General features: G+C 44.3%; 1 long non-coding RNA gene across 1 annotated transcript; it reads left to right on the top strand.

Annotated features, from left to right (window-relative positions):
• Positions 1-1,544: 1,544 nt before the first annotated feature.
• Positions 1,545-16,095, top strand: LOC120386877. The gene is made up of 3 exons (XR_005589955.1): positions 1,545-1,577; positions 4,174-4,280; positions 14,443-16,095. It is a non-coding gene; the product is annotated as an uncharacterized LOC120386877 (long non-coding RNA).
• Positions 16,096-16,987: the final 892 nt, after the last annotated feature.

Here is a 16,987-nt window from a genome sequence, read left to right on the forward strand (position 1 = left end):
AGGGAAGAGTGGTTGATTTCTTTTTGGACACCTGTTTACAACCCTCAGGTCCAGAAACCAGGCTTTGAAAAAAGTGTCTTACTTCACTGGAATTGCATTAACTCACTAGGTTTTTCTACAATGTTCAGCCACTCTGATACTACAGTGATATCTGATTGAGATGACCAACAGGTATGGTTGGCAAATATTGTTATGACCTTTTTTTCTAGGTAGGAGAACCTAGGGCACTGGTAGGACACTGATTTTGGGTGTTCCTGGCTTCTGGGTGCTGTGCTCCTGAAAATTGAGACAGCCAATATCAGTCACTTCTGAAAACATGGTCCTGACTCTCACTATATGACCTTGGGCAAGTCAGTCAGTGGTAGAGCTGGGAGGAGAGGCTGGGAGTTTCAAAGGAGTTTAAGAGTAGCAGCCGTGTTAGTCTGTATCCGCAAAAAGAACAGGAGGACTTGTAAAGGAGTTTAAGGAGTTTAGGAACCCAAATCTTACTGAATTTCAATGGGACTTGAGCACTTAACTACCTTTTAGGCTCCTTGCAAAACCCCAGCCAACATTCAGATCTCTTGATCTCCAGTATCTTGCTGTAACCCACAAGAAACATTGCCTTTATCTGTAACACCGGCACTGGCCTGTTATAAGAACAGGAAACAGGCACTGAGAAGTTCTATGCTCTCGTGCACAAGCTGCATTACTGCTTAAGAATTCCATTAATCTTCCATTTCTTCTTCTTTCACTTTCCAACCTACAGAACATCTGGTCTGAGCAATATCTCCTATGTGGGAGTGGAAGGTGGCAGACTCAGCAGCTGGCATAAGCGGAGCAAAGAGTGAGAACAAAACAATCAAGGAAATGGAAAGAGGAAGTGACGGTCAAAAAGATTGCTCAAACCTTCCTCCCTCCTTCATGGCTGAGGAAAATAGGGGGCTGCAGTGCTGGGACACTCTTTGGAAACCCTTCTGGGAAAGCAAAGATCTCTGTGACCATTAGCAATCTGCTCTCGAAAGGGAAGAGGAACTGGAGTTTAAAAACCTACCCTTGCATGTTGTCATGTTCCCTGCCACTGGTATTGGGACTCTTGTCAACTATTCCTTGCAGTGTTCCCGCTGCATAATTTGAAGAATGGGGACAAAGCCTTTGGAAGGGAATTGGGGCCTTCCTTCCTCTGGGGAACTTTAAAACAATCTTGCCACTTAGGATCAAAGTGTTTCAAAAGGGCTTGGCAGCCAGGAATGCAAGAGCTCAGCTCCCCTCTAAGCATCCACAGAAGTGACCAGATTTTCCTAAAGAACTCAGTATGCTGGGCAGGGAGTTCTTTTGAGAATCTGTCCCTGAATATCACAAGGGGAGCTACTGGCTGCTGAGAACATCTGGTTCTTTTGTTTAGGTGTCTACATAGGAGTTCTGCTCTTTGGAAAATCCAGCCCTGGTTGTGGGTGCTCAACCCTTGGAAACCTGGCCATGAGCTCTTTGGATTTCACGTAGTACCTAACATATCTAATCAGAAGGATTGTATTATTATGAGCCAGGGCTAAACACCATCCCAGGCAGATATTATTCAGCAGTGTCCAGATATGACGGTGGGTACCAGTAGGTGCAGGGAAATCTTCATTCTTTGTCACTTTGGTTGCTGCTTCTGTTATAAACCCTTAATTTTCCGGACGTTCAAGCCTGGCTGGAAACATTTGCTCTGTAAACTGCTTACCCCCGAATGTTCAAGCATTGTGTTGGGACCTGCTTTTGTAATTTGACATGTCAGGGAATTTTATGGCAAACATTTTTTGTTGGAAAGTACCAATTAATTGAGAAGGTTTTTGCAGCGCCAGGATGAAATTGAGAGACGAGGAGAGAGTATGAGCAGAGCTCCAGAGTAGTTAGTGGCTCTGTGGCTAGAGTAATCACCAGGGCTGTGAGAATACCAGGTTCAAGTCCCTGTCTTGAAGCTGGGGCTCCCATATCCCAAGTGAGTGCCTTCACCACTGGGCTTATGGCTAGGGTAGATGTGTGCCTCTCTCTTTTGCCCCCCTGAAAATATTGAAATATCTTGTTTTGGATCCAACATGGCATTAAACCCAATTCTGAGAGCTCAGCGTATTTTACAAAATGGAAATCTTGTTTTCTAGCTAGCCCTATTGTAATCAATCTATAGCAGGGGTCAGCAACCTTTCGGAAGTGCTGTGCCGAGTCTTCATTTATTCACTCTAATTTAAGGTTTCACGTGCCGGTAATACATTGTAACATTTTTAGAAGGTCTCTTTCTCTAAGTCTATAATATATAACTAAACTATTGTTGTATGGAAAGAAAATAAGGTTTTCAAAATGTTTAAGAAGCTTCTTTTAAAATTAAATTAAAATGCAGAGCCCTCCTGACCGGTAGCCAGGACTGGGGCAGTGTGAGTGCCGCTGAAAATCAGCTCGTGTGCCGCCTTCGGCACCCGTGCCATAGGTGGCCTACCACCTCCTGGGACTCTTGGGGCCAGCTACATACCCTGGCTGCCCCCTTGGAACTTCATATTGACGGTGAAGATAGAATTCAGAGCTTCCTGCTCTGAAAACACAGCTGCCTCTGATCTGAACTAAAGGAGAATCCTCACTATCAGTAAAGGGCCTCTGGCATGTAGTTAAGCGTTCCAGTTCCATGCAGTGCTGGAGTGCAAAGGCAAACTTACAGACTAACCTGGGAATTATGACCAATCCGTATGGACTGCTTTAAAAAGCTAGATCTGGATCTTCAGGTGGTGTAAACTAGTGTAATTGACTTGGATGGATCTGACCCTAAAGCAGGGGTAGGCAACCTATGGCATGCAGGGCTGGCTCCAGACCCCAGTGCGCCAAGCGCGCGCTTGGGGCGGCATTTTGCTGGCAGGGCGGCAGGCAGCTCCGGCGGACCTTCCGCAGTCATGCCTGCAGGAGGTCGACCGGAGCCGCGGGCCCAGTGGACCTCCTGCAGGCATGACTGCGGAAGGTCCGCCGGAGCCGCCTGCCGCCCTCCCAGCACACCCTCCGCAGGCACGTCTGCAAGAGGTCCCCCTGAGACGCAGGACCAGCAGCGCGCCCCCTGCGGCATGCCGCCCTGCTTGGGGCGGCCAAATTCCTAGAGCCACCCCTGATGGCATGCGTGCCGAAGGCAGCACACGAGCTGATTTTCAGTGGCACTCATGCTGCCCGGGTCCTGGCTACGGGTCCGGGGGGGCTCTGGATTTTAATTTAATTTTAAATGATGATTCTTAAACATTTAAAAAAAATATTTGCTTTACAGACAACAATAGTTTAGTTACATATTATAGACTTAGAGATAGAGACCTTCTAAAAACGTTAAAATGTTTGACTGGCACACGAAACCTTACATCAGCGTGAATAAATGAAGACTCGGCACAGCACTTCTGAAAGGTTGCCGACCCCTGCCCTAAAGTGTCACTTGGGCTACACCATCACTTACATTTTAGAAATGAAAGGGAGCCTATAAACTTAACAATCACACTATCATTTAAAATTGTCACCTCTGCCAATACAAATAACCCCTATGAGGCCTGCTACTGAAAGAGACTAGAGACAAAGAAATATCCCCTCTCCTCACACACACTTCGTTTTCCCAGTCAAATGCGTGGAGTAAAGCCAGATGTTCATAAAAGTTCAGCCACCAGAAATTCCCACTCACACTGATGGGCAGATTTCCGAAAGTTCTCAGCACTGAACAAGCTGTGCTATTTTGATAAATTGGCCCTCTGTGTAGCATTTGTTTCTTCTGCTTAATCAGTCCCTTTCATTCTTTCCCCTCTATAGTCAGTATCCCTTGTTGTCTGTGGAGTTCTTTCACATTACAAAAAATGTTTTTCTCTCTCGTGTTGCTATGTGATTGTAAATCCTCAATAACCACCCAGTTCAAAACCCAATAAAAGGGAATACTTTTGAACACAACTGTATAATTAGACTGGAAATCAATGAGGCCGAGAATTTAGCAAGGTTAAAAAAGGAATTGGTCATTTATAGGGATGTCAAGGATATCCAGTGTTCTACTTAATGCCAACAAACATTTTGGAATGGATATAAACATGCTTCATGGTTTAACCGGTCTCTATAACTGATAGTTGGTATGAGACTCTAATGGGGGTGGGGGAGCACCTGGCAGATTATCCCACATCTGTTGACTTCCAGACTCTTTCTTATCTGAAACAGTTGGTACTGGCCACTACTGGAGACAAGATAGTCATTGGGTCTGACTCAGTCGGGAAATTCCTAGATTTCTGCAAAAGTACCCGAAACTACTTTTCACTTGCTTTTTGGTAAGTTGATAGCATTTCTTTAGCTAACACTTCTAATGTAATATAGCCTTGTCAATTAATGAAATCCTAGCAGATCTTCCCTTTATATAACCAGTAGCATTAGTAAATCCTCATGATAGTAAGGTTACACTACTGGGAAATCTCACATCTAGCCACAGACCTTAGCGGTTAACGGTTCTGGTGTATACTATAGATTTTAAAGTCCAACCTAGACCTAACATTTCCCCACCAACAAACCCGTGTCGTCAGCCTCATCTCTGAGGGTGAGGAGGACCTCCATTCCCAAAGGGACCCCTTCCCTCCCAGCACTCGCTGCCTTTGTTCCATCTCCGGCTGCCTCCTGCCCATGGGATAGGTGTGGCAGCAGCTGCGTGCCCCTCTCCTCATGGCCACTGCTGCCTCAATGCTCTATGTGTTGTGGAGCGAGAGGCACTGTGACTTGTTGACACACTCACTAGGTGGCATACACCCAGAGCAGGAAGGTGGCGGCGGCCAGCAGGAGCAGGGCTCTCATCCTTTGCCGTGCCAACCCCAGAGGCTGGAGGAGGTGATCAGAGACGACCCAACCAGAGCATGAGTGGGTTGGGTTTTTTCAGGCCTGCCCTGAACATGACACTTGTAGTTGGGTCCCAAGGGGTTTGAGTCAGGTTGAAAGGCTCTAGTTTCCTAAGTACTGAACCTTTAAGATTAAGTTGGCACTCCTAACCTATCTACAACATGGAGTTCAAGATGGGTACATTTACAGAATGCATCACTCGCACTGTTGTCTCTCATGGGGACTTTATATTTGTTCTTTCTTTCTTGGTTTCTCTTACTCTGCAATAAAAACTATCCAGTCTGAAAGCTACTGAGCTCTTTGCCTAGGGAAACGTCACAACCTTCAATTCTTATTAGCCTTTGCGTGGCTTCAGTGAATAGTAAAACAAAATTCACACTGAAGTCACTGTTGAGTTATTGGATTTCACAACCTTAAAATTGCATTAAAGTTATTCAGGGCTTTTTTTTTTAAACATTTAATATATATGATAATGAGGAATCAAAGTGCTTGAGCAATTGTTTAAAGTATTGGCAGAAGGTAAATGTACCAAGATTGAATCACCTTATAAGCTGAAATGGCATTGACTCTGGAAAGCACCCAAGCTGCACTTAAGTCCAGCCCCATTCAAGACAGCGTCCTTTACACACGCTTAACTTTAAACATGTGCTTATGACCCACTGACTTCAATAAGACGTAAACATGTGCTTAAAGTTAAACAAGCGCTTAAGTTTTTCTCTGCATCGGGGCCAGGTTACTGAGCACCTTGCTGGATCAAGCCAGTGGAAAAGTGGCAATGAATATTGTGATGGAGCAAGGCCGGATGGCTACAGGAAAGTATTGAGGAGCAGGTATGTTAGCTCCAGGCTAAGCAAATCCCTAGTACCATGGGAACCAAAATGGCAGTTGCTCCAGGCTAATCAAGGCACCTGGGGCCAATTAAGAACTTTATAGAAGGCACCGGAGAGAACTACATTGATTGGAGCACCTGCAGCCAATGAGAACAGGCTAATCAAGGCACCTGGGACCAATTAAGAACTTTCTAGAAGGTACCAGAGAGAGCTACATTGATTGGAGCACCTGCAGCCAATCAGGACAGGCTAATCAAGGCACCTGGTATAAAAAGGGGAGCTCACTCCAGTCTAGGGAGGAGGAACCAGAGGAAAGAAGTTTGCATGAGGAGCTGGGAGCAAGAGACACAAGGAACTAAGAACTGAGAGGGGGTACTACTGGAGGATTGAGGAAAACACCATACAATCTAGCAGCATCAGACACCAGGAGGATCCTGTGGTGAGGATAAAGAAGGTGCTTGAAGGAGGCTATGGGGAAGTAGCCCAGGGAGCTGTAGCGGTCAAGCAGCGGTTACAAGTAGCACTATAGAGACTGCTGCAATTCACAGGGCCCTGGGCTGGAACCCGGAGTAGAGGGCGGGCCCGGGTTCCCCCCTAGCCCCGCTACTCCTAATCAGACATAGGAGTAGTTGATCCAGACTATGGGTTTCATCCAAGGGGAAAACCACTGAGGGGAAGAAATCCGCCAATAAGCGCAGGACCTACTAGAGGAGAGGAGGAACTTTGCCACAATATATTAAAACACCATGAGCAAGCCATTATCCCTTGCTACAGCCCCTTTACTGATAGAAATGTCCTACAACCATCCCAGAGATGTATAACCTTTCTGCAGAAATGTTAATCCAACCTTTAAAATTCCTTAGCAGGGATCTCATTCTAGTTAATGTCTATGGGCCCAATTGTCCTCTCACTTGCACCTGTGTAACAGCCGGGGAACTGCATTGCTTTCAATGATATTACTCCAAATTTCTGCCGGTGTAAGTGAGCACAAAGTCAGGCCCTGTGAGTCACTAGAGTAATTTGTTTTGAATCCTGTTTCATTTCCATAGAACCAAATTATGTGTTTTAGAAACATGGGGTCTGATTTTTCCCTTCGCTTATACCAGTTTAACTCAATTGACTCTTGATTTACGCTAACTGAAGAGTTTCCATTGCTCCAGTGTGTTGCTAGGGGGTGCTGTGCTGCACTGCAGGATACAGGATGGGGGGCGTCTCTAGAGGGCACTCTTCCCTTGCACGGAGGATACTCCCTCCCAGGAGAGGGAACTCCAGTTATTAGGAAGAGACAACTATTAGCAATGGGCGATTAGATCATTAGAAACATAGATAGCTGGTTTTGTGATGTCCGGGAGAACCGCATGGTGATTTGCCTGCCTGGTGCGAAGGTTGTGGATCTCTTGAGACATCTAAATAGGCTTATGTGTAGTGCTGGGGAGGAGCCAGTGGTCGTGGTACATGTAGGTACCAAAGACATGGGGAAGGATAGGAGAGAGGTCCTGGAGGCCAAAGTTAGGCTGCTAGGTAAAAGACTGAAATCCAGGATCTCCATGGTAGCATTCTCTGAAATACTTCCAGTTCCACGTGCAGGGGCAGTTAGTCAGGCAGAACTGCAGGGTCTCAATACATGGATGAGACGATGGTGTAGGGAGGAGGGGTTTAGATTTATTAGAAACTGGGGAAGCTTCTGGGAGAGGGGGAGCCTATACAGGAAGGATGGGCTCCACCTAAACCAAAACGGAACCAGATTGCCGGCGCTTAAAATTAAAAAGGCCGTAGAACAGTTTTTAAACTAAGGGCTCGGGGAAAGCCGACAGGTGGGGATGAGCATGTGATTTGGACATCCCTTAGGGGAGGATCTATACATGGAGATTCCCTATGTCCTAATAAGGAGGAGAGGATGGAAAATGATAAAAATTCAGGGAGAATCTGATGAGAAACAGTCAAATGAAAAAAAGTCCCATTCAATTATGTCATGCAATAGAGGACATCTAAAAAATGACACGTTTTTAAAATGCTTATATACCAATGCTAGAAGTCTAAATAATATCGGTGAACCAGAGTGGCTAGTATTAAATGAGGCTATTGATATAATAGGCATCACAGAAACCTGGTGGAATGAGGATAATCAATGGGTCACAGTAATACCAGAGTACAATATATATCGGAAGGACAGAACAGGTTGTGCTGGTGGGGGAGTGGCACTATATGTCAAAGAAAGCGTAGTATCAAATGAAGTAAAAATCTTAAATGAACTAAATTGTACTATAGAATCTCTATGGATAGTAATTCCATGCTTGAAAAATAAGACTATAGCAGTAGGGCTATATTACCGACCACCTGACCAAGATGGTGTTAGTGACTCTGAAATGCTCAGGGAGATGAGAGAGGCTATTAAAATAAAAAACTCATTAATAATAATAATGGGAGATTTCAACTATCCCCATATTGACTGGGTACATATCACCTCAGGAAGAGATGCTGAGATAAAGTTTCTTGACACCTTAAATGACTGCTTCTTGGAGCAGCTAGTCCTGGAACCCAGATGAGGAGAGGCAATTCTTGATTTAGTCCTAAATCGAGCATAGGATCAGGTCCAAGAGGTACATATAGCTGGACCACTTGGAAATAGTGACCATAATATAATTAAATTTAACACCCTTGTGGTGGGGAAAACACCACAGCAGCCCAACACTGTAGCATTTAATTTCAGAAAGGGGAACTACACAAAAATGAGGAGATTAGCGAAACAGAAATTAAAAGGTACAGCACCAAAAGTAAAATCCCTGCAAGCCGCATGGAAACTTTTTAAAGACACCATAGTAGAGGCTCAACTTAAACGTAGACCCCAAATTAAAAAAACATAGTAAGGGAACCAGAAAAGGGCCACTGTGGTTAAACAAGAAAGTAAAAGAAGCAGTCAGAGGAAAAAAGGCAGCCTTTAAAAAGTGGAAGATAAATCTTAATGAGGAAAGAAAAGAGCATAAACTCTGGCAAATGAAGTGTTAAAATATAATCAGAAAGACCAAAAAAGAATTCGAAGAACAGCTAGCTAAACACTCCAAAATAGAATATATATTTTTAAAATACATATGAAGCAGGAAGCCTGCTAAACAACCAGTGAGGCCACTGGGCGATCAAGATGCTAAAAGAGCACTCAAAGACAATAAGGCCATTGCGGAGAAACTAAATCAATTCTTTGCATCGGTTTTCACTGTTGAGGATGTGAGGAAGATTCTCAAACCTGAGCCATTCTTTTTGGGTGACAGATCTGAGGAACTGTCCCAAATTGTGGTGTCATTAGAGGAGGTTTTGGAACAAATTGATAAGCTAAACAGTAATAAGTCTCCAGGACCTGATGGTATTCACCCAAGAGTTCTGACAGAGCTCAAATGTGAAATTGCAGGACTACTAACTGACATCTGTAACCTACCATTTAAATCAGCTTCTGTACCAAATGACTGGAGGCAGGGGTGGCTCCAGGCACCAGCACACCAAACGTGTGCTTGGGGCGGCAAGCCACGGGGGGCGCTCTGCCGATCGCCGCGAGGGCGGCAGGCAGACTGCATTCCACGGCTTGCCTGCAGAGGGTCCGCTGGTCCCGTGGCTTCGGTGGACCTCCCGCAGGTGTGCCTGCGGAGGGTCTGCTGGCCCCGAAGCCGTGGAACCAGCGGACCCTCCACAGGCAAGCCGCTGAAGGCAGCCTGCCTGCCATGCTTGGGGTGGCAAAATGCCTAGAGCCGCCCCTGACTGAAGGATAGCTAATGTGATGCCAATTTTTAAAAAAGACTCCAGAGGTGACCCTGGCAACTACAGGCCAGTAAGCCTCACTTCAGTACCGGGGAAATTGGTGAAACTATTGTAAAGAACAAAATTGTCAGACACATGGATGAACATAATTTCTTGAGAAATAGTCAACAGGATTTTTGTAAAGGGAAATCACGCCCCACCAATCTACAAGAATTCTTTGAGGGGGTCAATAAGCATGCGGACAAAGGAGATCCAGTGGATACAGTGTATTTAGATTTTCAGAAAGCCTTTGACAAGGTCCCTCACCAAAGGCTCTTAAGCAAAATAAGCTGTCATGGGATAAGAGGGAAGGTTCTCTCATGGATCGGTAACTGGTTAAAAGATAGGAAACAAGGGGTAGGAATAAATGGTCAGTTTTCAGAACGGAGAGAGGTAAATAGTGATGCTCCCCCCCCAGGGATCTGCACTGTGCCCAGTCATATTTAACATATTCATAAATGATGTGGAAAAAGGGGTAAACAGCGAGGTGGCAAAATGTGCAGATGATACAAAACTATTCAAGATAGTTAAGTCCCAGGCAGACTGCGAAGAGCTACAAAAGGATCTCACAAAACTGGGTGACTGGGCAACAAAATGGCAGATGAAATTTAATGTTGATGAATGCAAAGTAATGCACACTGGAAAACATAATCCCAGCTATACATATACAATGATGGGGTCTAAATTAGCTGTTACCATTCAAGAAAGAGATCTTGGAGTCATTGTGAATAGTTCTCTAAAATCATCCACTCAGTGTGCAGCGGCAGTCAAAAAAGTGAACAAAATGTTGGGAATTATCAAGAAAGGGATAGATAATAAGACAGAAAATATCATATTGCCTCTATATAAATCCATGGTACGCCCACATCTTGAATATCACGGGCAGATGTGGTCGCCCCATCTCAAAAAAGATATATTGGAATTGGAAAAAGTACAGAAAAGGGCAACAAAAATGATTAGGGGTATAGAATGGCTTCTGTATGAGGAGAGATTAATAAGATTGGGACTTTTCAGCTTGGAAAAGAAGCGACTAAAGGGGGATATGATAGAGGTCTATAAATCACGAGTGGTATAGAGAAAGTAAATAAGGAAGTGTTATTTACTCCTCCTCATAATACAAGAACAAGGGGCCACCAAATGAAATTAAGAGGTAACATGTTTAAAACAAACACAAGAAAGTATTTTTTCATGCAACGCACACTGTCAACCTCTGGAACTCCTTGCCAGAGGGTGTTGTGAAGGTCAATACTATAACGGGGTTCAAAAGGAAACTAGATAAGTTAATGGAGGATAGGTCCATCAATGGCTAGTAGCCAGGATGGGCAGGAATAGCGTGCCTAGCCTCTGTTTGCCAGAAGCTGGGATTGGGTAACAGGGCGTGGATCACTTCATGATAACCTCAAGACAAAAAAACTTCAGAAACAGACTTCAAAGAGAAACAGCAGAACTAAAATTCATTTGCAAATTTAACACCATTAATTTGGGCTTGAATAGGGACTGGGAGTGGCTGGCTCATTACAAAAGCAGCTTTGCCTCTCCTGGAATTGACACCTCCTCATCTATTATTGGGAGCGGACCACATCCACCCTGATCGAATTGTCCTTGTCAACTCTGGTTCTCCACTCATGAGGTAACTCCCTTCTCTTCATGTGGCAGTATAATAATGCCTGCATCTGTAACTTTCACTCCATGCATCTGAAGAAGTGGGTTTTTTACCCACAAAAGCTTATGCCCAAACACATCGGGTAGTCTTTAAGGTGCCACCGGACTCCTTGTTGTTTTTGATGATAACCTGTCTGTTCATTCCCTTTGGGGCACCTGCCGTTGGCCACTGTCAGAGGACAGGATACGGGGCTTGATGGACCTTTGGTCTGACCCAGTATGGCCGTTCTTATGTTCTTATGAGTTCCATTGACTCTGGACCTCTGATCAGTGGAAGAGAACACAAGGATCAATGCCGTGACAATTACATTTGCACACAAATGTGTTTTTCCCCCCAAACCACTTACATGTATTGAGTTAACCATAACTGAGCATAAGTCAGCTGAAGACAGATCCACAACCCTGTCTGACCCAGAATGTCTAATGCTTGCTTGTACCCGGGGGCATGCATCTTTATCTATGACACTTACTGAGATTAAAAACAAGCCATCACTGAGTTACAAACCAGGTCTATTTATTCAGATTTCTAAAATGAAAATAACAATTTACAAAAAGGCTGCTTCATTTTAGTTTGTTTACATGACATTTATTTAGACGTCCTATATCTGTGTTCATTGCTAAAGCCCCTGGCTACACTATCTCACTGAACACAATCATGTTTATACATATTTTGTTTAAATAGCCTTTAACTGTAAAGGCTTTGACACACTTGGCCCAATCCTGCTCATGATGGGGCCTGAGTCTGATCAGCATCAATCTGGATGAACTCCTTTGAAATCAGTGGCATTAGCCCAGTGCAAGACCTCTCATCCTTTAAGGATTTCCATATGTACTTAACCCTAGACATGTGACTAGTCCCATCAAGTTCAAGCACAGGGACACCTATTTTCAGGATAGTGACCTAAACTGGGATTAATTTTCAGTGAAAGTCAATGGGGATGAAGCAGCAATAGAACTGAAACTGAACAAAAACATGTTTTGTTGAACGTTTTCAAGAAAAAAAAAATATTGGCTTTCAAAGTTTTCATTTTAAAAATGTATTTTTAGAAATTGGAAAACAAAAAAAAAGGCTGTTCTGAGTGGGGGTTTTTATTGCATGTGGGGGGGGGGGGTTGTTATTTTTTCCTTTCCCCTCCCTCTCTTCCACCTTTCCCCCACCCATTTTTCAGTGGAAAAAAGAAAAAATGGGGAGGAAATGGGTGCGGGGGGGAGGAGGAAGGGGGGAAAACAAAGAAACAAAAAAATCTGAAAAGGTGAAATATTTCAAAAATGGATGTTTGGAGAAACAAAAAACATTGAAGAAAATGTAGAGTAAACAATAAATTATTCCTCTTCAAATCCTGGAGAATTAACATTTTCAAATTTTTGGGCTCCACCCCTCTCTTCGCACCCCTCATTTTTGACCATTGGTAATGAGCGTAAACTAGTAAAAGTGAAATCAGATTCAGGCCATTGACTGCAATAGGATCCACTCTCATTCCTTTTTTCCCCTCCATGTACTGGAAAAATAAAGTCTAAACATGCCCTAACCAGGAACGCAAGCACAGCTACCTAAATATTCTCCAGCACTGCACTGCACTTGGCATCAATGATTTGCTGCACAAGTGGATGCCATTGGGGAGATGTGGGACTGGCTGCTGCTCTGAAATATCATACTTTCCCTAGATAAACTCATGGAGGACAGGTCCATCAATGGCTATTAGCCAGGATGCACAGGGATGGTGCCCTAGCCTCTGTTTGCCAGAAGCTGGATATGGGAGACAGAGAATGGATCACTTGATGATGATTTGTTCTGTTCGATCCCTCTGGGGCACCTGGCATTGGCCATGGTCAAAAGACAGGATACTGGGCTAGATGGACCTTTGGTCTGACCTAGTATGGCCGTTCTTATGTTCTTAATGCCAAGCAACCTTCTGTTGGACCTCTACTGTAAGAAATGATCACGTCAGCGCTAAATAACTTCATAGTAATCTTGTATTAAACAGGACTGAAGAAGACAAGGACCCTGGAATATGATGCTGCAGTGATACCTGAGCCTATCGTTGGGTAGAACACTATCATGATACTAGTTAAGGGCCTAATCCTGCAAACACATGGGCCCTGATCCTACAACCACTTACACATGTGCTTATCCTCACATAAGTGAGATGCGCATGAGTAATCCTCTTGGAATCCAAAGTTGTTTCCACTATTCAGCATTTGAAGGATCATGTCTTGATTTAGTAGTGTCCCATCAAAGAACAGGGTCTACATTTGTGTTTGCATGGTACCTAGCACAATGAGATTCTGGTCCATGACTAGTGGGCTTCGGCAAAATAATAATACATTTTCAAAAGTCACCAGTGGTGCTAGGTGTTCTGAAGGGCACCCAGATTAAAGCACCTTAAAGAGACCTGAATTTCAGAGCGTGATAAACTCCCATCCTCTGAAAAGCAGGACCCTCAAGGAGGTGTCAAGTTGGGCCCTCAAAATCATAAATTGCATCTGAAAATGTAGCCCTGGACATTTATTCATGACATTTCTTTGCGGGGGGAGGAGGGTCTCTACAGGTAATATTTTCCAAAAGCACCCAAGTCCCACTGACTCTATATTAAACTTAGAGCATGTCTACACGGTGTGCCAATGTGCACTATGGGGGTGTGATGTCTAAAGCTCGCTAACGTGTTGCACATTAATAGGTCTGTGTAGACCATGCCGGTGTGCACTAAAGTTTCCCTAGGGTGCTTTAACGTAATGCTGTTTCAAACCTTTTTTGCACACCAGCAGGGCCTACATGGACCAATTAATGTGCTTTAGACCTCACACCCTGTAGTGTGCATTGCACCCATGTAAACAGCCCCTGTTGGAAAATTGGGCTTTGGCCCAAATTCTCAAAAATCCCATTGATTTCAATCGGAGTTAGGCACCCGAATGCCTTTGAGGATCTGGGCCTAGGAACCTAAATTTCTCAGGCTCCTTTGAAAATTATACTCCAAGTCTCTATGGCCCCAGAGCTCATACTACCTTAAGGCACGTCTACACTTACAGTGCTGCAGCGTGTGTGGTGAAGATGCTACATGTTGATGGGAGAGAGCTCTCCTGTTGGCATAAAAATACCCACAAGTGGCAGAAACTATGTTACCGGGAGACGCTCTGCTGCTGACATTGCACTGCCCACATGAGTGCTTATGCCAGCGTAATTTACGTTGCTCATGGGGGTGGAATATTCACATTCCTGAGTGATATAAATTATGCCAGCATAAGCTGTAGTGTAAACGTAGCCTTATTCTAACTGCTTAGTTCAGTCTCTTTGGTGGAAGTTGTATCTTTATTATTGTTTCCTCTGTAGGAGCCCCTTTGTGGAGGACCAGAATAAGGCCTATGTAACATTTATGTTCAACTTGGATCCTCACAATATGGCATCAGTGGGATTTATATGGTGCATATAGCTGTGCCGGCCCTCAGATTTCACCCAGATTGTCTACAGCCTTGTCCCCAGAACACCATCCAGGAAGATCTGAAGACTGGACATAAATGGAGATGGAAACTTCACGTCACCGGATGAAACCACCCATTGCCTACGTTGAGAATATGTAGCAGTTAGAACACAACTAAATCCCCCTGATCTGGCCACCTCTGAATTTTGGGAGAGTTTGGATCAAGAACAGAACTGTATAGGTGACCCCAAGCTTTATAATGGTCTGAGTCAAAAGCCTGGCTCCCAAGCCTTCCTCCTTTGGGGAAGTTCAGGTCCACTTCTGAAATCGATGACTCCAGCTCAGCCCTCTGATTTTCAGTTATCAGAGGGTGAGATTATTAAAAGCACTCATCTCTGCGCCTATTCAAATCAATAATAAAGCAACAGGAACAGAGTTAGACCAATGCTGAGCACTTTTGAAAATCTCACCTATATTTATCGGTGATGGACAAATCTTCCAACACCTGTAGACTCAGCCAAGAAAGCATAAAAAGATTCAGAGAATTTAGTTTCTTTGGTTTCTGAAAATGGACCAGAAACCCAGAAAGATCAGACTTCCACATGAGGTTTCTGCTGCTTCCCATTTCTGGTCAAGTTAGGAACGTAGCATACACACAGACAACCACAGGATTGCCACATATAAGGACATGGGGAGGGATAGTCAAAAGTGTTTATGTGAAATAGGCTCTTTCAATGGTCCAAGATTGTTCTATCATTTGAGGGAATCTCAGAGAAGGTACATTCAGAACTTGTGGATTGGTCTACCACCCTTACTAAATGAATTTTGCATAGTGTGCCCTGAGTCTAAGACCAAGCGAGGCAGATTTAATACAGGAGAACAACAACCTTCTGAAAAGCGGCCTTCATTGAGAATTTGGTCTTCTGCAACACGTGACGTCTAGGCCCGTGGAATGATGTGTCCTCCAAAGGCTGTCACCATTGACCTTGCTGAAATGGCATGATGTAGTGCAAAGGACTGGAATGGGCTTTTATTATTCTATAAACATGGCCAAAAACAAGGAGAAGAGAGGAGGTTGGGGGAAGATGAAATAGTAAAGTGGTTTGGACTCTGCAATAAAGTGTGGAGTCTGGTGCCTGGCCCAGGGCTTTGTTTTAATGAAAGCCATTTGACACACATCTAGCTGAGCGGCAAAAGTGCGCCCTCTGAATGATCCGACTTTCTGGCTGTAATTTATGCTTATTTCTTGGATGTGGCATGGTAAGGGCCAGATTGTGCTGTCATGCAAAGCCAGGGGCTGATTGGTCAAGTTCCACTCTATTTCTTCCATTTGCTGAAAGAATAGAGACATATCATCCTATGCAGGCAGAGCCGGCACCAGCCCAGAAAGCAGGTGCTTGGAGTGGCCAACAGAGAGGGGCAGCATGTCCGGGTCTTCGGGGGCAGTTCCCTCACTCCCTCTTGGAGCGAAGGACCAGCTGCTGAATTGCCGCCAAAGACTGAAGTGGCGGCGGTACTGCTGGCGATCGCGGCTTTTTTTCTTTTTCTTTTTCTTTTTGCTGCTTGGGGTGGCAAAAACCCTGGAGCCGGCCCTGTATGCAGGGGGATTTTTTTTTATTAAAAAAAAAGCTATGTTGCCCTTCAAATTCAAAGCCTTTTTTTGTGTCAATGCTGCTCCTGCATTCATATTCGCTGAGAAATCAGCCCTTGTTAAAGGTTCCTAAGAGGGATGAGCCTCTTTAACCTTTGTTGGGTTCTATATGACACGCAAGTGCAGGCTGATGCTGGATAGAAAGCCATTCATAGACCATTATAGATTTTTAAGAGCAGAGAGACGATTTGACCCTACTGAGGATCTGAATGGATAGCGTTAGGTGAATGCTGCAAAAAAAAATATTCCTTTAAATAAAAAATACTGGTTTTGTTCCCATGGCATCTATGATCCCTTTCACTCATTTTTTTTGCAAGTGTGTATATGTGTGTGAAACATTTTTCACATGAATGGTCATCAAAACAGGAAATGTTGTGAATGATCTAAACCAGTGGTTTGCAAACTTTTTTTCTGTGGACCACTCAAAAATTGCTGAGGGTCTCGGTGGACCACTTAATGATATTTCCAAATGTTGTTTATACCATTAGCTAACTATTGTAAAGTGCTTTGGATAAAAGCACTGTATAAAAAAAACCCTTACTAATAATTAATGGTTTTTGTGCTACAAATAAAAGCACACAACTCATATTTTAATCCCAGTAGTCTTACTTTTCTAATGTGATGGATGTGCCCTCTGTTCCCCGCCGCGGCAGCTCCCGAGGTGGGACTGTGAAGGAGGGGGGTCTGCAGTGGACCTAGATGTAGACCCCCCCCCTCCTTCACAGTGGGGGGTCTGCATCTAGGAAAAGATGCAGACTTTTCCCCACTGCAGCAGCCCCTGAGCTGGGGCTGGGAAGGAGGAGGGT

Source organism: Mauremys reevesii, linkage group 19 (assembly GCF_016161935.1).
Source record: "Mauremys reevesii isolate NIE-2019 linkage group 19, ASM1616193v1, whole genome shotgun sequence".
NCBI classification, from domain to species: Eukaryota; Metazoa; Chordata; order Testudines; family Geoemydidae; genus Mauremys; species Mauremys reevesii.